The sequence below is a fragment of the Dipodomys ordii genome, unplaced genomic scaffold (genome assembly GCF_000151885.1).
Source record: "Dipodomys ordii isolate 6190 unplaced genomic scaffold, Dord_2.0 Scaffold3, whole genome shotgun sequence".
Taxonomy (NCBI): domain Eukaryota; kingdom Metazoa; phylum Chordata; class Mammalia; order Rodentia; family Heteromyidae; genus Dipodomys; species Dipodomys ordii.
Genome location: NW_012267219.1, coordinates 29,431,088 through 29,452,289, shown reverse-complemented (window position 1 = coordinate 29,452,289; position 21,202 = coordinate 29,431,088). Strand labels below are relative to the sequence as shown.

The 21,202-nt window shown below is 45.3% G+C and overlaps 1 protein-coding gene across 1 annotated transcript in view; it reads right to left on the bottom strand.

Moving 5' to 3' along the window:
• Positions 1-21,202, bottom strand: part of Elk3 (ELK3, ETS-domain protein (SRF accessory protein 2)) — a 62,309-nt gene extending 41,107 nt beyond the window's left edge. Inside the window, exon 1 of the mRNA XM_013021858.1 lies at positions 20,860-21,202. The gene's annotated coding sequence lies outside the window, so the exon portion shown is untranslated. The remainder of the gene's footprint in view (positions 1-20,859) is intronic.

The following is a 21,202-nucleotide window of genomic DNA, read 5'->3' as shown; positions in this document are numbered from 1 at the left end:
CACACACACACACACACACACACACACACACACACACACACAGCGCAAGGAAGCAAGAAACTAACAGAGGAGGAGCAAACATTGGGGATGGGGACCCCTGACTTCGAGGGCTCCCACATTTCTGGAAAAGAAGAAACAGGCCAAGAGAGGGTAAGAAACTAGGAAGTAGGAATATCAGAATCATCCCCAAGTACCGGATCCCTAGGCTGGGATGCTGGTTGGCTGGGGAATGATTACTCAGAGGGTTGTTGGTAAGCAGCTCAGCTCCACTGGGTGGGGAGAGCAGCCCACCTCCATGTGGGATGCGTGGAGGCCCTGACTCCCTTCTTTACCACACACCACACGCCTGTTTCTGTGACCCTGTGTCACACACAGATTCACTCTTGGAAACTCCGCTCACACATCAGTCAGGGAGAAGCAGCACACACTTCTCTTCTGAGCTTCTCACCCCACCCACAAAGGCTGGTTACCTGTTCTACGCTCAGTACAAGTCACTCTGGAACAACGGGGGAGCCAGAGGCTAGTGCTCTGCCCAGCACCCCTCAGGCCAGAGCCACATCCTATTGTCTCTGTCCCTTCCAGGCCACAAACTGTGCTTCTTTGATTTTTCTGTCCACTGTTTAATTATGATGAAATCAAGTTTCACACCTTAGTTGTTTTCACGTACAGTCATGCACTTTGTTCTACCCCCCTCTGCCTGCTACATGGTCTACTCTCTGGGATGTAGGAAAAGAAAAAGTTTTAAATTACAACTGCAGAGCACATCGTGTGTGTGTGTGTGTGTGTGTGTGTGTGTGTGTGTGTTTGCACACGTGCACACCTGCCTGTATCGAGCTTAGACTGCCTTACTTGCTGCTTAGACTGCCCTACTGATGTAAAATTAAACATAAGCCAAAGATGTTATTTTACTCAGTAACTATCCAGGTAACTATAAGGAAAAGAACCCAAATAATCGAGGCCTTAGAGGTTAGAAATGCTGAAATGAATATGCACATCAAAATAACCCTAAGGAGGGAACTCAATGAAACGCTATTAGAACAGAGTTTGCCTCTCTTCAGATGAGAACAGCTTTCCCATCCAACCTCTATAATTAGCTCCCCTAATCTCTATAATTAGCTCCCATAAAATCAGCCAGAGGGGTCTTCCCCAGAGTCTAGACAAAGCATCTGGATTATTTTCTCCACCCTGAAGCCACAGAGAGGAGGAACTACTTTGAGAAGAACAGATGCTGGAGCCTGAATAACTGGGTTCAGATATAAGCCCTACTCCTATATGGCTGTGAGACACTGAGGAAGTCACTTACCCTTTCTGTGTCAGTGTTCTCAGATATAAAACGGGGATAATGAATTGTCCTAGCCAATAATACTACAACTACACCTGTGACAGAGTAACTGCATGCCATTAAATGTTAACTGATACTGTTACTTTTTAAGCACTAGAGAGGCCTCTCCATAGACCGTAATGTTACATTGTAGTTTCCTCCTGGCTCAAAGGCACCATCCAGATCTTAGATACACCTTGGCTCTGTTCATCAGGCTAAGACCCCAATACAGGGACTGAACAGGGCAAACTTTCAATGATATGGAATCTGTCACTTCTAAGGTGATTTGGATATACTTATCCTCCCCTCCCCACCTCCTCCCCTCTTCTACCCCAGAAAATTAACAGAATGGAAAACACATTTTTTTTTAAAGTTCTTGCAGATAACACAGGTCCCAAAGCAACACTGTTTAAGATGCTGTGTGACCTCAGCACACGGGTCCCTGGGTGTCATCCCTGGGCTAGTTCTGTGCCTACATTTTGTATCTCTGGAGATGAGGAAGAGTCAAATGGGTGAGAGAAAGAAGCAAAAGCGACAGCAATGCCACGGCTGCTCGTGATGCTGGGGGCAGTGTCGACCTCTGCTGCTAAACCAGCTGGTCAGAGCCACAGATCCACGGAGAGAAGGGCAGAGGAGGCCCAACAGAAATAGACTGCCCACAGACCTGTTGTGGATTCTGATTGTTTTTGGCCCCTATGTTCCAGTCCGGGCCTGGATGCTTTCCCTCAGCTCTTCAGCTCAAGGTGAGCACTCTACCACAGCGCCACTTCCGGTTTTCTGGTGGTTAAGGGAAACAGAAGTCTCATGGCCTTTCCTGCCTGGGCTGGCTTTGAACTGCAATCCTCAGATCTCAGTTTCCTGAGTAGTTAGGATTACAAGTGTGAGCCACCAATGCCTGGCTCTAACTTTTTATTTTTAAAGAATGCAAATAATATGAAATAGCTTTATATTCCTCTTAAGTCTTTTCTCTCTTGCCTTTAAAAAAGTTCCTTAGTACATTCTTTAATCTGGGCAGATGGAATATACCCTTCGCCTCCCCTCAACTACCTTAGAGCTCCCAGATCACATGACACTATCTCAGCTACAGATAACCCCCATCTACCAGCCTCCTTCTTCCCAAAGTGGCTTTCTTCTTGTTGGAAGCCAATCTACTTTCTGTCTGCCACGAGGTGGCGCCAGACATCCTCCTGTGAGCTGGAGGCACAGACTAGCCTTACTTTAGGCTCTTTCTAAGACATGAAAGTAACCATTTCTTCTTCTTCCCATCAATCGAGACTGGATCAATCAATGGTGACCCAACCAATGAATGGCAAGCCAGTGCCTAGCTTCATTTTTAAAGGAGCTTTCAGGTAGCAGTTAAGGGGAGCAAAATGATCATCTTGGATTTTCGTGAGCTTAAATATTGGGGAAGTTTAAGAAGTTAGCTTATTAGAAAGAAAGGAGATAGAAGTCAGAATTGAAAGCCCAACAGAAGAAAGAACAGTTTTAGTAAGGGACATACAATAGGGCTCTGTGAGCATCTGTCCTGTTCTGCACAGTTAGAAGAATGAAGATGAGTGTGAACTACACAACTTCTCCTGAATTCAGTTCCTTGATCCAGAGCAGCATGAAAGGGTTTCAGTACCATTATATTATCATTGTCGAAGAAAATGGCAGAGCCCCTTCATCACATAAAACAAATCCAGGGTGGAAGTCAGGGAACTGGAAACTGGTCTCTGTATTGTCTGGGGTCTGCAGTAACTCAACACAGAATGAAGGCATTAGGCAAACAAGGATAATTTGGCAAATATGCAACCCTATACATACAGAATCCTTTGGTATTTTTCTGAGGTGAAAGATTATTAAATTGTACTTTCAAAAAGTCTTTCAATGATTGTAAAACACTGCATGTGAGAAAAAAAATTAACTGCAAAAGGCCAAGTTCATGTCTCCTACAGTTCTTTTCATCAGTTGGCGAACATCTGTATCCTCATGTATTTGATAGGTGTCTACTGATCATTTTTGAAAATTTAGAAAAAGGGTAATAGGACTGCTACTCCAGTATTTTTTTTTCAGTCATGGGGCTTAAACTCTGGGGCCTAGGCGCTGTCCCTGAGCTCTTTTGCTCAAAGCTAGCACTCTACCACTTTGAGCCACAGCCCCACTTCCAGTTTCCTGGTGGATAACTGGAACTACACGTCTCATACTTTCCTGCCCAGTCTGGCTTTGAACCATGATCCTCAGATCTCAACCTCCTAAGTAGCTAGAATTACAGGCGTGAGCCACCAGCACCCAGCTGTGTTTGCAATAATTAATTTTAAGATAACAACACTGATATCAGAAGAAATTATGGACAACCACTCTCACAACTTATCCAATGTATGAGCTATCTTTGTTTCCTTCCAACAAGTCTGTGCCATCTGGGTAAGTTTGAGTTTTCCTTGGAAACCCAAACGGAGTGCTACATTGAGTACAGCTGGGAGAGGGTCTTTGGGCCATTCAACTTCCTCCAACATCCGTAAATTCATGCTACTTCCCACCCCGCCCCAGGCTGGCACAACCCAGCCCTATCTGATCCCCATTTTCCAGCAGGCCCACAACAAGACAGAAGGGGCTTGTTCTCACCCCAGGCGGCCTGCCTCCTATGGGCGCCTCTTTGATCTCTATCTGGCAACTTCCCAAAACTTCTTAAGGTTCCTGGCATCGAGTTTGTCCTTTCTGGACCTTGAGAAGCAATGGTCCATCTGAAGGGCAAATACACAACTAGTGGTCCCAGAAGCGCACATCTATTCCAGGCACCTCAAAGATGCGCCTGGATAAAGCTGGGCGCAGTGTCCCATGCACTGTAACGCACTGTGAAAATTTCAAGTATGCCCTCCTACCTACCTTTTAAGAAACATCAACAAAGCTTTCACAAACAGAGCTACTAATTTAGCCACTCTTTCATGAGCACCTCAAAAAAAAGAGCACAAAGTACTAAGGACTTGACAAAAAGCTACACCACAGATCCCAGTTTCCTTGGCTCTCACTTTCTCTCCCCTCAGGTGTGATTGTACGGAGTTGATAGACTCTCTTGAAATGAACTAAAGAACCTGAATGTTCACCAAGTGTCCCCCTCAGGAAGCTGGTCTGCTTCTCCAGTGACTTCTGATTGGCTGAGCTGAGCAGGGCCGGGCTGCACATGGTTCTCCAGGTAGCCATGCAAAAGGGTGCCATGTTCTCTCTTCGCCAGATACATATACCTCCTTTTAAATCTCTGATTTGAAAGCAGCAGATGAAATTTTTATTGGGCAGTTAAAGAAACATAGGCCTGCTAGATCAAAGCAGCGAGTGGCCACCCAGCCTTCTCAATGAGGCCACTGGGTTAACCGCATCCACTTCCCCCCACATAGATATGCCCAGGAAACCCAGCTGGAAGCTGTGAGTGCTGCAGGACTATCCTTTCAGACACCCAGCTGTGTTATAACAGCAGTCCGTGTACTGGAAAATGAGTAGGGCTGTAAAAAACAGAGGTTTCTACAAGCCCAGACAGCTCCTCCCTATCCTACCTGACCCCCGCCCCCCGCCCCCAGGGTCTTCAGTGCAAGTACAAGCTCTGATGACAATGCACTTCTTTTAAATACAAGAGTTGTTTCTTTCCAGACATTTTTTTTTTTGATCCAAACCTGAACTGGGGCAGGGGGAAGAGATGGGTATGTGTGCATGTATACCCACACCAGTATTGGAATTTGAACTCAGAGCCTGGGCACTGCTGTTGAGCTTTTACACTCAAGGCTGGTGATGATCTACCATTAAAGCCACAGCTCCACTTCCAGCATCTTGGTAGTCTGTTGACAACAATCTCACAGGCTTTTCTGCTCAGGCTGGCTCTGAACTGAGATCCTCAGATCTCAGCCTCCTGAGTAGTAGGATTACCAGCGTGAGTCACCAGCACCCGGCTTGAACACTCAGGTTCTTTGCAGTTGTTTCTATTGTCCATGTTGTTTGCATGAATCGTATTTCTGACTTGCTACACGTCCCCCTCTAGAAGGTTCTCATGCTTGGTCACACTCAGCTTCCTCTTCTTCTACAGGTTGCAAGCAGGAAACTGGAAAATGGGCCACAGGAAGTCTGGCCTCCTACATCTGTCCCACTTTGTAACTGCAGCTCTGGTTTCATTTGATCTTGTGTGTTAGCTCTGTTTTAACCCCCAACAAGACAAAGGCCAAACTGCTCTAAAACAACACGCATGTGCAGAAGAAAACTCAAGACAATTAACCCTATGAATTCATCAGAGGAAAATAATTACTAAGTATATTCTTCTAAAAATAGCCATTTGGATCAGAAGAAAAAGGATTCATTAAATGTGATAAAGCGACCATTAAGTCTCCAGTGAGAATTCAGATTGACTTGATAAGACAGGACACAGCCAGAGTTATTGTACAAAAATGTAATTACTAATAGTCCACAGTTGCCTGATGAATTTTTAATGTGCTAGGCTTTGAAAAGCAGCGTAGGAAAATAAACTCTAATCCTATCTCATGATAACCCATCTCATTATGATACTATTTCAAATTATGTTCCTTAACCGTGGCACCGCTCTTAGGTTCAACTATGAATTGATTGTTTTTATGAGTAAAACTTAAATACCAACCATCTCATGTACCCAATCATAAACATGAAATTAATACACATGACAGCCCTGGGACAGGATCTTCTTTTATTTGGTCTAGGGAGCAATGGAGCATTTTGAGAATCTAAAACTCTCCAGGGAGTTTTTGAGACAGGGTCTCCCTGTCTAATCCAGACTGGGCTGGAACTCACTATGTAAACCAGGCTGTCCTCAAACACATGATCCTCCTGCCTCAGCCTCCCAAGTGCTGGGATTACAGGTGTGTATCACTATACCCAGCTGCATTTGTACAACTCTATAGGTGATTTATAAATTCCAAATCAAGAGTCCTGGTTCAAAGGGAATGCTGGTTACATCCTCCACCACCAGCAAGCCTGATCCCCAGGAATTCTCAAGAACAGAGCTCAGACTAAAAGTTCCACTTTCCTAGAGCTTTTCTCCTCTTTGGTGCAAACATTCTTTAACAAGCATTGTGGTAAGTGTTTTATATGACTGTGTAAATATCATGCTGTCAGTCACTGTGCCCACCAGGACTTAAAAATGAAATCCAATGTTCACAGCCACAGGAATGGTAAGGACAAACAGACACTCATATCTAGGAACATCTGGTCTCTGTGTATGTGTATATGCATGTGCATATGCATGTGCATGTACTGGGACTTGAACTCAGGGCTTGGGTACTATTGCTGTGCTTTTTCACTTACAGCTGGCACTCTACCACTTGGGCCACAGCTTCAAAAAAGTTGACTACAGTCAAACTTTTTGCTAGTTAATTGGAGATAAGAGTCTTGTGGACTTTCCTGCCTGAGCTGGCTTTGAATTGTGATCCTCAGATCTCATCCTCCTTAGTAGCTACAGAACTACAGGTGTGAGCTACTAGTGCCTGGCCAAATCCACATTACCTGGTAGAGACTTTGTGTCTGTGTGCACACCTCCCTGCTCTGAGAGGAAACCCTCAACACTGAACTCTGCCTCCTGAGCAGCTAGGACTACAGGAGTGAGCCACCAAGCTTCCATTTTAAAAGTTCCCCAATGCCCCAGTAGGCACTTTCTCCCCATGACACTCTCTCCCTCTATTCATGTATTTCAGAAGCCTTTGTTTGAGTGGAAAACATTTTACCTCGATTTTTGTTCTATTATCATGAATAAAACACAATCCTGTGCTTTCAGGGAAAAGCCTCAAGTCAGGATATGCAAATTCTCATGGCAGCCAAGCCTTTGAATTTGTGGGATCTGAGATGGGGTTGTCAACTTCTCCTTTGCAGTCTCCTCTCTCTGGCAGCTAGCATGGCAGACTCAACAATCTCCTTTCAGAAGTGTTGGCAAAACTGAAAGATTTTATTTTTGTAAGTGCTTTGAAGGTAAAAAGAAAAAATGTAATCTGGGCTGAGGATGTAGCTGGGTGGTAGAGTGCTTGCCTAGCAGGCTCCAGACCCTAAGTTTCATCCCAAGCACCATAAATAATAATAATTCCTTCGATCAATACTTTGTGAGAATGATCTTTAAAATTAGATCGAATACTGTCTTCTGGTTCACAGGAAGCCTGAATGGAGATATTTTTCTTACATCTGTTGATTGACTGTCTTATCATTAGAAAGGGTAAAAAAATCAGAACAAAGGCAATTTTACATAGCCCTTGCATGAGAAGAAAAGCATCATTTTGCAGAGAAACCTGACAGCTTCATTGTGTTAAAGAAGAAGCCGGTCAAAGTCACCATGTATACCCAGTGCAGAGCAAACACATTTGCACAGTACCAAATGACGGTGGTTTTTCCACATCCAGAAACTGAGACATTTCCTGCCAGAGCATCCTCCAAACCCCTCTATTGTGTTGAAACTGTAAAATCTTTCTAAATCAGGACTTCCTCCTATTATGCTTTAGAGGCGTCTTTCTGGGAAGGGTAGATCCAAGGCAAAAGGTAGGAATTCCTGCAGCACCACCCAGTGGAAATATCAGAAAAAAAAAAAGGCCAGACAAAATGTTTAATGAAAGAAATGTGTTACCTAGCGAAATGAGAAATCCGGATGCTTCCCTCTCTCCATCAGCTGCAGCCTGTTTTCTGTTCTGCTCACAAGTCAACTTGCACAGGCACATTTGCCCTGTCCCTCACTTGCACATGTACACACACACACACACACACACACACACACACACAGTCATACTGGGGGGAGATCAGGAAGGATGGTGCAGGCCTGGGGAGGAAGACGGGCCAGGTGGGGTTGGGTAGGAGCTGTGACACCAGCCTTTCCTCTCAGTAGGATCCCCAAGGGGCCCTGGGGACCGGGAAGTGTGCACAGCTGTGCTTGGCTTCCCAGTCCTGCTGCACAGACAGCATTTCCTGGCAGAGAAGGTACCCCACCGACCATCTGTGTGTCTTCCCCTTCCCCTGGCCTGGCTGCACCTGGTCCAGGCCACCTCTACCATCTGTATAGCAACCGAGGACAGTTGCTGAGCCTTTCGTCTTCCTGGGGAACCTCATCTCCCCAAATACCCTCCAGTAGGAGGTTTACTGCGGCCCCCGTGCCCTGCCAAGGCTACTTGGGGACTCTCCTAACCCAGTTGTTTCTGTTTGTCTCTCCTTACTAACATCACCAAAATATGTCTCTTGACCAATGCCTTGCACCCATGACCCACAGGGCTACAAGTTTCCTGAGAAGGAGTTAGAGCAACAGGAAGCCTTGGCCTTCTTCTTCAAGAGCCCTGGGAGCTCTGGGATCCTGAAGACTTTGTCTTTCTCCATAGAACTTAATAAAGTATTACTTCTTCAACCACTCTGAGATGGCCACGTCACTAAAACACAAAACCAAATCTATCCTCAACATCAGCTCTCCTGGAAAGTTACCCTTCCCCTCCACTTCCTGAAATAAGCCTCCTAAAATGATTTGGAAAAAAAAGGTGCACACATCCAGAAAAAGATCCTAGCTAGCTCATCTTTGCTTGGATGAGAATGTTTTCATTATAGAACATAGCTGAACTACTGGACACTGACAAAGGGCAAATACTATTAGAACTCCTTTTCTTTTTTCCTTCTTTTTCTGAAATTGAACACTGGTCGAAATGTGTCCCCAGTTCCTGGCATTGTCAACATTTCGCTGGGTCCTGCTATATTTGGTATTCTCATAAACATGGATCTGTACCGCAGGCAGTGGGCAGGGGGGCGGGGGGGGGAGCGGGGGGGGGGAGAAGGGGAGAGCCATTTGTGACATTGTGTTTAGATTTCTGCGAGACACAGAACCCCTCACAGAATGAAATACCCAAGCCAGGAACTAGACTCTCCCAACTCTGCCTCTGGGGTCTCTTCAGCTTCAAAGCTTTTTCTGGGGGTGGCAGGGGGTGCTCTCGGAGCAAAGTTGTTTTTTTCATGGTTTAGGAAATGCAAATTCTAGGCATGTGCATTTCTACATAAATCTGGTGTGATAATGAATTCGCTTTGAAAGAGATCTATAAAAAGAAGCCAGTCAACGTGGAGTCCTCAATATATCATCACCTGTTCACATGTGGGCAGCTGGGGGGGGATCCTCGGGGTGGTAACTGCCCCCACTTTGGCTTTGTCCTCCAAATGCGTGCTTTGCTCACATTTTCATCCATGGAGACCACATTCAGCTACACATAACAGATACAGTGTAAAATGCAGAGTTTCTTCTAAATGGAACTAGCTTCTAAGGAAGTCCACTGAACACAATGTGAAAATATAATAGTCAAGGCACAAAAGCAAGCAAAGGGTCTCTAGATTTTCAACTGAATGTCTATATAAAACCATACATGACTTGTAGACAAACAGCAAGTGGAACATGATAAAAAAAATCTTCCAGTCCTAGTAGAATCTGTTATTTCTAAGAAAACTTGAACAATGCATAGTAATTTCTGAACTAAACCAGTCTTGTTTGGTGCTTCCTACCTATACTTTCAATTAATCACCTAAATAAATTTTGTTTGAGGGATGTCTGTGGTGGGACTTGAACTCAGGGCCTGGGCACTGTCCTTGAGCTTTTTCACTCAATGGTGGCACTCCGCCACTTGAGCCAAAGCTCCACATTTGGCTTATTGCTGGTTAACTGGAGATAAAGAATTACATGGACTTTCCTGCCTAAGCTGGCTTTAAATTATGATCCTCAGACCTCTGTCTCCTGAGTAGTTAGGATTACAGGCATGAGCTACCAGCACCTGGCCTAATGCACTGAATAAATGCTGGCTGATGATTCGCTCATTCATGTCAGATGAATGCTGTACAAAAGCTACCGAAAACATCTCACCAAGATAGGACAACTGGTGGTACTGGCGGCGAGACTCAGATCCAGACCCCAAAACAACACCCCTGCCCTTCATTTCCTGTGGCTGAGCTCTTCTGGAAATGTCATACACAGCTTTCTTCTGACAATTAATTATTCTGCAGGAATATACTTACTGACTGAGCAAAAAGAACAGCCAAATCCAGATTTAGGTGTCTGTCATTCCCCTTCCCTTCAGATAAGTGAATTATGTATCAACTTCTACAACAAAGTCTTGTAATTTTGCCTTTCTCACACACATATTACTAGGCCTTACTACAACAAGGGAAGTGGCAATGGCTGAAGGATGATGCTGTTCTTGTAGCTCTGATTGAAATCAAAGCGAGGCAATGAGCCTCTGAGAGCAGTACTCTCAATCTTTGCAGAACTAGAGTATACTGGGCTCTAGAGTATACTAGAGTATACTTTCCTCCATTCAAGACATCTCTGAGCTGCATCTGCTTTTCTAGCTAAAGTACTTCACTTTAAAGAAAATCCCAGTAGTTCAATTACTCTACTTGTCCACAAATTAACAATGCAGAATTAATCATTAGTGAATCAAAAAACGGAAGGCATCCAGCAAGGCTCAGAGATGCAGGTGGCTGACAGACTTCTGTCTTGACCTCAACTGTCAAGTGTGAAGTAGGTCCATCGATAGTAGTTCCTGCACTGGATTGGATGGTTAGAACAGACGAGTAACATACCGCTGCCTTAGTGCATTTTAAGGCACTTTTCTAAAATGCTTTAAAAAAATGAAAAGGGGAGAAAAGACTAAAATGACATCCAATGACCCCCTGGTCTAAATGATCAGGACCTGGAGTTTGGCTTGGGTAACAGTCAAGGACATTGGCCAAAATCAATTCCTTACCAACACCCACACATTCTGGATTTTAGAGGATTTTTCAAGTTCAAGATTATCCAGGAAAACTGAGGCAGTACATCTCAGATACCCTTCCAACCATTAATAAAAATGGGTTTTGTTCCCGTATTATAAAGAGACTTGCTGAAATTATCAGGAATCTTAGCTTTCTCCTTTCCTGAAAAGGAGATAATATTTCTCACAATGAAACAATGATCTTCCTCTTGATGGAGAAACTCAGTAAAAACTCTTTTTTTTTGCCGGTCATGGGGCTTGAACTCTGGGCCTGGGCGCTGTCCCTCAGCTCTTCAGCTCAAGGCTAGCACTCGACCACTTGAGCCACAGCATCACTTCCAGCTTTTTCTGCTTATGTGGTGCTGAGGAATCAAGCCCAAGGTCTCATAAATGTAAGGCAAGTGCTCTACCACTGAGCCACGTTCCCAGCGGATCAGTAAAAACTCTTATTTATTTACCTGTAAAGAACTAGGGCTTAAGCTGGGCACGGTGATACATGCCTATAATCCCAATTGTGAGTTCAAGGCCAGCTTGGGCTACATAGAGTCTGGCTACATAGTGAGATCCTGTCTCAGGATCTCAAATTCTCCATGGGAAGGGTTGCTCCAGATAGAGGAGCAGCAGAGACTGAGGCCCACTCTCTTAGACTCATGCATCCTTCCTAAAGCTTTTACCCACATGAGTAAACACAGGTCCACACAGAAACACGTGCATGCACTCTTGCTGCAAACCAGTTTGTCATTTCTTAAAATCGAATCACTAGGGCTCCTATTTCAACCTCAAAGGCAAAGCTTGCAAACTCCAAGTGGCTATTCAAGGAACATCAATCAAAGAAGCAGCCTTCTTAATTTCTAGTGTTAGAAAATTATTCTAATATTAATTCTCTCTTCTTGCTCAAGAGTACTGCCTAACAGAGCAGTCCCTCTTCCTGGGCGGGCCTCCAAGCCTTTATTCTGAAGATGGTATGCTACAGTTATGCACAAAGAAATCCTTCAGTGTCCCAAAGACATGCTTCAGAATGAAGCCCAGGTCTTATTTAGTGGGTACTACTGTTTCTGTCCCTTTATTTTAATAACTTTGCACAGAGAAAAAAAATCTGATTAATCATATGTTCTGATTAAGGCTGGATGACCAAAAATTGCTGCTTGGCCAAAACCTAGGTGGAACTAATTAACATAACTGGTCGTTCCTCACCAAAAGCAATTTGGTATTGGCTTTTTATCTTTTCACCACACATGAAGTCCTTGCTATCTTAAAGGTCAATGAGAACAACATTCACTTCAAAGAATTATGAACAAAAGTTACAAAGGTTTTTCGTATAAATGAAGTCTGTGTGTGTGCACACGTGCACATGAGCACGCACACACATGCATGCATGCAGCAATTCTGGCTTGAACTCCAGGCCTGCGTGCTGTTCCTTAGCTTTTTCACTTTAGGCTAGTGCTCTATTACTTGAGCCACAGCTCCATTTCCCGCTTTTTGATGGTTAACTGGCAAAAGGAATGTCAGACTTTCCTGCCCTGGCTGATTGGAATCACAATCCTTAGATCTCAGCCTCTTGAATAGTTAGCATTACAGGTGTGAGCCATTGTACCTCACATGCAAAGGTGTTCAACTATGAAAACTTGACTAACTGAAGCCTTCAGGTTCCAGGCCTAAGGATGGTTGCTCTGACATGATTGAGTCTAACATTAGAAGGAAAAAAACCCCAAAACTTCGTATTGTGATTTTTTTCCCCAAACTATCCTATCTCATGAATTACTTGGTCACTACCTAGTCATTCTCAGTATGATAACATGAACCATAACAGGACTAGAATTTGTCCTTTCAGAGATTAACAAACTAACCTGGTTTCCCTACATTTACTTTTTCTGAGAAGTCTGTACCCAAAAGCCATGGGAAATGGCTGTCTTTATGGTTTAACCAAGAGAGGTGCCTGGTATTAATCCAAGATGTTTACTGCTGAGGAAAGCATTAGACTTAGGAAGCAGAGCAACAAAGTGCTTTGGCAAGTCTAGGAGTCAAGGAAGGCAGGCTTTGACAAAGTTCCCCTCATTGGTTTGTTTTTAATTCACTGAGTGCCAGGCATTATGCAGAGCACTGGGATGGACATGAAGATGAGAAAACCAGATGCCAGCCCACAGGGCGGATGGGCACCACAGATGTGAAGGCCGCCATGACACACACATCTCCCACAGGTTTAAACAATGATTCCAGGCTACCACATGGACTTGGATCCTAAGTTTGGGATAAAGAGTAGTAATGAATAGAGACTGTCTATCTCCTGGGTTCTGGGGCTAAGAATCTGCAGAAGGAGAGTCTGGGTAACAAGGAAAGCTGGAAATAAAACTAGAGAAAGCAAGGGCTCTAGATGACGGAAGGGGACGTCATCTGGGGGCAGCCAATGCTTCTCTGGAAAGTGACAGGTCGTTGGGAACAACCAGGCACAGGGTAGCTGAAGAAATCCCCTGGGAAAGGCAGTCCTGGGACAGAGAACCATCTCTGCAAAGGCCCAGTGGCAAAGGATGCAGGAAGCATGAGAGGACCTGAGGACAGGCCAGTGCCGTGGTCCCAATCACAGCTTGTAGGACCAATTAAGGATGTCAGTCTTTAGCCTAAGCTGGAGCTACCAGCAGATTTTCAGGATGATCAAATGCGTGTCTGCCAAAAACTGCTCTATTCCTGACGGAGAAGGGGCTGCCGGGGGATGAGAGGGAACAGCGGCGCCCTCGAGACACAGGGGTGGTGGTGGAGAGTACTTCTGAAAAGATGACCTGAGGGAAGGAAGAGAGATTTAGCCTGGTGGTGGACTTACCCACGCCTGCTCAGTGCCGTACCCACAGGCAGTCACTGGTGTCTCCAAGAATGAAAAGACCCAAGGTCATTAGAAATAAGTGCTACCCGGCTCCAGCCTCAAAGAAGGCCAAAGCAAGTGCAGCAGGTAGCAATGCCTAGCCACTGGGGGCTTCCTTAGTCAGCAAAGGGCCAACTGAGACCTAAGTACAAACTGTCAGGAGAATCTTCTTTTCCCTCTGTAAACCAGTAGAGTTTCTGTTAAAATCGCTGCAAATATTTCTAAGTCTGAGAAAACAGCAGAACGTCACATGACACTTTCACAGCTTGTAGAAGTCCAGTTCGTTACTCCAGAAAGGTAGTTGTACAAATAGCATTTCTGACCTGACCAGTATCATGCCAGCGTCTTTACTTCTGCCACGTGACCATCCAGCCAAGGAAACTGAGGCCCAGAAAGATGAAGTAATACTATCCATTCAACTCAGTTAGTTTTAAGGGAATACAACATTATTTTCTCCCTACAGTATACATGTTATTTGGGGGTTAAATAAAATTTGGGTATTAAACTGGGCACTGGTGGCTCATGCCTGTAATCCTAGCTACTCAGGAGGCTTAGATCTGAGGATGGTGGTTCAAAGCTAGCCCCAGCAAGAAAGACTGTGAGACTCTTTATCTCCAAGTAACCACCCAAAAAGCCAGAAATGAAGCTGTGGTTCAAGTGGTATAGCACTAACCTTGAGCAGAAAAGCTCAGGGCAGTGCCCAGGTCTTCAGCATTTTTTAAGAAAATAGGATAATGAATTATGTGGAAAAGATGTTCCCTTTCATCATATGATGAGGAAATCTATACAATCTGATAATTTATTTTTAACTGTACAAATTAAATTTTAAAAACTGCTATCTGTAAGTATATATATGTGTATGTGTGGGTTTTTTTTTCCAGTACTAGAGTTTGAACTCAGGTTCTTGCACTCACTTGCCTTGTATGCTCTGATGGTGCTCTACTCCATGAGCCATGCCTCCTGTCTAGCTTTCTGTTGGTGACTTTGCAGTTGAAGTCTCATGGACCTTTATGTCTGAACTGGAATTCCAATCCTATAATCTCAGTCTTTCTGAGTAACTACACGAACATGTGATACCAAGCACCTGGAAAAATCCTGCAATATTTTATCAAGGTGTTCTGGGGTTTGGGAATGGATTTGGAATTACAACCTTGAAATATTTTTGATCCTATCTACTCAGAAGGTAGAGGTAGGCTCTGATACCTACCCTAAACCCGATCTGAAAAATAAAGAAAAAGGACTACAATTTTGGATCTAAGGACCAGAATTCAAAGGCTCTAAGTTCAATCCCCAGCCCTGGGGTTGGGGGGAGAAAAACCTACTTGGTGGAATCACGAAACTGCCACAATAGAAAAAAAAAAAAAAACAATAGGGCTGGGAATGTGGCTTAGTGGTAAAGTGCTTGCCTACCATGTATGAAGTCCTACATAAATAGAAAAAAAAATAGTAGTGGTGCTGAGGCTCAAGTGGTAGCTAGCTTTGAGCAAAAGATGCTCAGGGACAGTGCCCAGGCCCTGAATTTAAGTCCCAGGACTGGCAACAAAGGAAGAAAAAGTATTTCAAAGTGATGGAAATATTCCTTATGGGGGAAGAGAGATACGCAGATTTAGACAAAAGACTTATGTACTTAAGTGTGTCTAAATTATGCTCCACGTCGTTTAAAATGAGTGAAAAATGTGTCAAACATTTGGAGCCCTCAACTCAGCAGTCTTTTAATATCTAGATATGAGTATATTATGCCTATCCCATTGTTTCCATATAATACCCGGATATTAGGGGCTAGATAATTAGGAGCTGGTCTGACATACTGCAGCATTTAAAAATGCTTATGATACTATGAACCTTTGATCCACTTAGGATCTTTGGTCCTCTTTGTGGGAAAATTTACTTTAGTCCAATTCAAACTAGCAGAACCATCAACTTCATTTCTTTAAAAGCATATAAGCAAAATTATCTCACAGCCAAATTATCAATGAACTACATTTAATTTTTAGAATAACTTTAGTTAAGACTTTCCAGGAAATGTAAAGGAACACCTAGCAAGAAAGTAGGCAAAGAGTTCATCCCAAGTGACAATGCAAACTAAATCACAATTTGCTGAAATGACCACTTTCAAAGTGCAACTGAAAACTGCTGATGTGAATGTAATTGCCAACACTGGAGGCCAGGTATTTTTATTTCAGTTGTGGGTAAGAATCAGAAGACAGTTAAATTTCTGCAAAGAAGAGTTACTTCGAAGACTGACTGACTATTTTGCAGGCCTTTAGTGCTTAGTGTAAACAAACTAACAGACACTCTGGTCACTAGGCTGTACTTTCAGTGTGCAGGTAAATCCAGACTCTTCATAGTCTCATCACTACCCTGGTGTCAACCAAACCATTAAATGACCTCAATTCCAACTGGCCATGGGCAATTGTAATTGAACTAAAGTTCAGTTTAAAACACCAAGGTCAAAGTTTGGAAACTCTAGGGATAAAAGAACAGCAGGCAGAATTGTCTGTAGTATATACAAATGCACCGTAGCCTTCAGAGTCAGGTAAACCCAACGTGTATTTTCTGGTTTAACCCTGTTTCTCAGTTTTCAGCATTTACCATTCAACTTGAAGTGCCTTGCACTTCCTGTTACTACATCTTGATACTCTACTAAGAAGCATGACTCATTCTTAAATCATAGAGAAACTCATCAAAATCCCAACTTCACAGCACACAGGAATTCAGTCTTTCGAGAGAGGCCAGCATTCTCTGAGCATGACTTGGGACCACAAAAGACAAAAACACCTAACATGCCCATGTAGAAATTATGTCAATCCATCACTGAGTCACTCCATTTATGAGATCAATGAATACAAGCGCTCTGGGTGGTTATTTGGTCTCAGGACACATTATTCTAACGTGCTCCACGGTGTGTTATGTGAAAATGAGTTCCCAAACAGTAAGCACAGTGTGACTGCAAATAAAACTTTTACGTGCGCATGTTTCTCTGTGTATAGACACGCGTATGCATTTCAAAAGACTGGAAAAATATACACCAAAATGTTAATGGTAGGATTATAGTTGTTTATTTTATTTTATTTTTCCATGGTGGTTTTCTATATTTTCCTAAGGATAATTTGTGCTGACATTTCTCACAACAGGAAAAAACAACCTCTAGAAAAACACCTTTAGGCTAGTGTGGTTCCAAGTATGCTATAAATCAACCTATGAAGACAAAAAAGGAAGTATGGATAACTATGACCGGAAAAAATTTCCCCTCAAACATGCAGGAGGATGTGACAGGAATGGGGTCCTTCACATAAGTCACTCTTCCTACTCAGGTAAGTGGTCCCAGGGAGGTCCTAAGGGGCCAGAAGCCAGTTACCAGGGCAAAATAAAAATAAACAGCCATTTCCCAACATGCAACAAAGAACCTGGTCAACTCCCTAGGTTTGAAGGACAGCAAACTATAGCCATTAGTAAGACTAATGGAGAAAGACTACACCAGGAAATCACCTCCTTTGGTAAAACTCTTTATTAAGCATTTTGGATTTGTTAATAGGTCATGTTTTGTTGCATTTCATAGCCCTATACTGGTCTTCTGAACTGATCAAATATATAAATATAATTAGATGGCACAGAATAACAAAATCCAGTATCTGACCGCTAAGAAGCCATGTTTTCATTTATACATACTGCCTGGAAGTTCTTTGAAACCACTTTTGGGGGGGGGGAGAAAAAAAGATCCACAAAGTTATTACAAACGTAAATTTTAATACACAATCTCCAGTATCTACTGAGTACGAGCAGTTTCTGAATTATTTTGTTTCTTGAATAAGGAAAGGAAGAGGTCTTCAAAATGTTGAAGTACCTGCAAAATTCAACTGGGGCTAGAAAGCTGTGGTCCAGCACCTGTTCAGGACTGTCCATCTAAATGATCTGAGTGTGCGGGGCATAAAAACACTGGTGGGGGGGGAGGGAGTCCACAGGTGGGTAATTTAGCTCACAAAAGGAAAGCAGCCCCATGGCAGTGTACGTGTGAGGGGTATATACACAGATATCCATAAATATAAATATAAATGAATATATATGTACATATAAAGTGCAATCAGAGTGCCCTACTCATTGCACAAATGTATGGGAGAGTTTTTATCCTCATTATTTGTTAGTTTGGGGCTAGTAGCACAGTTATAACAATTTTTTTAAAAAAATCTGGAAGACAAAATTATTGCTAGTAGATAAACACAGCTAAAAATGAACCTTACATATCCCAAACAACTTGTTGGAAGGAGGGACTCTAATTATCTCCCCTGCGTCCAAGGAAATGGACTTGAGAGTAGACCATTTTACGAGCTCCAACCTTAACCTTTGAAAGTCTCATGCAGAAGGATGGGAGCTCTTCAAAGCCCGTCTGTCATTCTAAGGTTTGTTGTCTTACTCACAGTTTCAATGTCACAATTTCCTGAGCACCTACTCTGTTCCAAAGAGGGTGTGAGGGGCACCCTGTGCTCTTGCCCACTGACTCATACCCTGGTCGGACTGGATGCACTGTTTTTAGGACACGTTTTACCATCGTGGAAGAAATGCCAACACCTCAGAAACCCTCAAGAGAGGCGACATGTCCTTGTCAAGGAAGGGACCTCATCGTTCCAAGAAGGTTCCTTAAAATTCTTTGCCCTTTTTAGTAACTCTACACATTTTTAGGCAATATTTAAAGGCAAAAAAAAAAGGAGGAGAAAAAAAAAAGCAAGAAGGCCTTTGCTATATTTGGCATAGAAAGGCCATCACTTTTCTAACTCAGGGGGTTTGCAGCAGGATCATTACTGGAAACTCTAAGAACACTTATGGACAGTCTCCTTAACTGTCTGACCCCTATGTCCTCCTAACACAATTTGTAATTTTACAATGCTCATAAATTCAAACCCATAACTGACCTTTTCCAAATAAATGTGTGCCACGGAGAGGGAGAGAGGAGAGAGATCACAGGGTATTTTGCTGGGCAATAAGGCTCAGAAATCGATTTAAGCTCATTAATAGATGCCCGGAACATGCAGGGGCTTCTCAGTTTCTCCACTGTCCCCCCCCACCTTCCCTGACTCCTCCCTGCCCTCCCCAACAAAGACAAAGCACAGATAGGAAAAGATGGGGGGAGGGGGTTCAGCAGCTTGGGCATCCAAAACATACACACACGAAAAGCCTATAAATCTGAAATCCAAAATGGCCAAAGTGACTTCAAAGTTTCTGTCACTCTTGCCCTGCAAGGGATCTTTGGGAGTGTTTAATAAAACTAAATAAATAGAAAGCACCTCTAAGTCAATAAGGCAGCAGTAACTGGTCTTTCTCCCTCCACAGGGCTGGGCTCCCCACAGGCTGACCGTGGCTGCACAAACCCCCTCCCGTGTAGAGCAGCGGAAACTCCTAATGAGATTAGTTGGTGTGTGTGTGTGCAGACATTACTTAGCAATGACTAAAGGGTCTCTCTCTTCCTGCAGCAAGCAACGAGTGGAAAATTCAGGGAACTTTTTTCCCCCTCCAGCAGCAGAATCCCTTTAACCCTCTCCCCAGCCAACTCCAAAAACAACTCGGCCTCCCCACCGCCCCCCTTGTCTGTCCCCACTCGGGCTGGCCCAGGAGACTGGGGAGGGGGAGTTAAATTGGGGCCAGGGACTTTCAAAGCAGGGAAGGCGGTAGGGGGCTGGCGGGGGGGGGGGGGGGGGGGGGACCCTGGAACACTACAAAGGAAACTGTAAAAGGCACAAATACATAAACCTGAGAAGGAGCAAACCACAGTTTCTTTGTGAGCTCCTTCAGTGAGTCATTTTCAAGATGCTGTCTGCTGCCCGTTTCAAAGCGGAAGCGCATGGCAATTAGTCTTGCCGTTTCCAGACAAGCCAGAAACTCTCCCGACACTCGTTTTTTCCTCCCCCCGCCCCGTTCTTTCTAAAAAGCCCCTTTTGCAGTTTCTAAAATAGCATTTCTTGCTCCTACCCCCACCCGCCGCCGACGGCAGCTCGTCCCCGGGGTGATTCCGTTCCGAAAACGTTGACAGAACCCATCTCTTTTATTTTCCTTAACTCCCCCGCCCCAAGTTACAGTAGCACAGCAGGCCAGCGTTCAGTACGAAGCTAAGGAGGCGGTGGAGTCGCGATCGGCCCCCTGTATCTGGGACCCCCCCCCCGTGCCAAATCGTACCCCGTCGACTACCGGCTTTTAAAGGTCCGATTGGTGAGGCGTGCGGTGACCCGGGCGGGGGTCACCTGCCCAGCAGGGGCAGTGGACGCAGCGCTCCCCCCCCACTCCGATACCTGGTCTCCCCTCTCCCACATCCCGCCCCCCTGGATCCGAGTACCCCCGGAGGCACCCCCCAGCCCCCGTCCAGCCCCGCAACCCCAGCTGAGGGCGTCCAGCCTCCAGGCACACAGCCGGCTCCGGTGGTCACGGCTCCTCCGTCCCGGGCACCCGAGTCCCGCCGTCTCCAACAGCGCCCTACAGGTCGCACCCGATGCCCCTTCCCAGCACTGGCGGTGCAGACCCAGGACACGGAGCCCGCCCCCCCCTCCCAGAACTGGAACACTCCTCCCCCCCCCCCGGGCACGGTTCCCCGCAGCGCAGGGAGCTTCCAGGGGCAGCCCCTCCCTAACCCCCAGGGCATCGACCCCTCCGGGGGCAGGGTCCCCCCCAGGAGAGGGTCTCCCAGCGCGTGGGCACGCCAACTCCGGTGGGGACGGTGGCGGCGGTGCGGGCGCAGCAGCAGCAGCAGCAGCATCCCGGCGGCACCCCTCCCGCAGCCGCCCCCCCCTCCGCCCGCACCGACGCACCCCTAACCCCCCACCCCCGCACACACACCCCCGGGGGCCCGCAGCCCACCCCGCGCCGCCCCCCGCCCCAGCCAAAGCAAAGAAAGATGGAAATCGTCTCCAGCGAAGAAACTTTGGGAGTGTCGGGAGCAACAGGCGGGGAAGCCCGGTTCTCCTTACCCAGACGTGGGGGTGGTGGGAGGGGTGGGCGGCTTTCCCGATCCTTCTCCGGGAGGAGTTTCTAGGAGGACCCGGGCGAAAGCCCCCGACTTTCCATGCTGACAGGCGTCTGCCGGCGGTCTGTTGCTCTTGTAATGAGATCCTGATTTCCCCTTCTTTTTTTCCCTCTTTCTCTCCGCTCTCTTTTTTTCTTTCCCCTCCTCGGGTGTGTGTGAGAGCAGGAAGTTGGAGCAGTCAGGCCGAGCCGGCTCACTTCCTTTACTGCATTATTCCCCAGGCGGTGTGCAGTCTGTGTAAACAGGCTTTTCCGCCCCGCGCCGCGCGCCCGGGCCGCGGCTGTGCG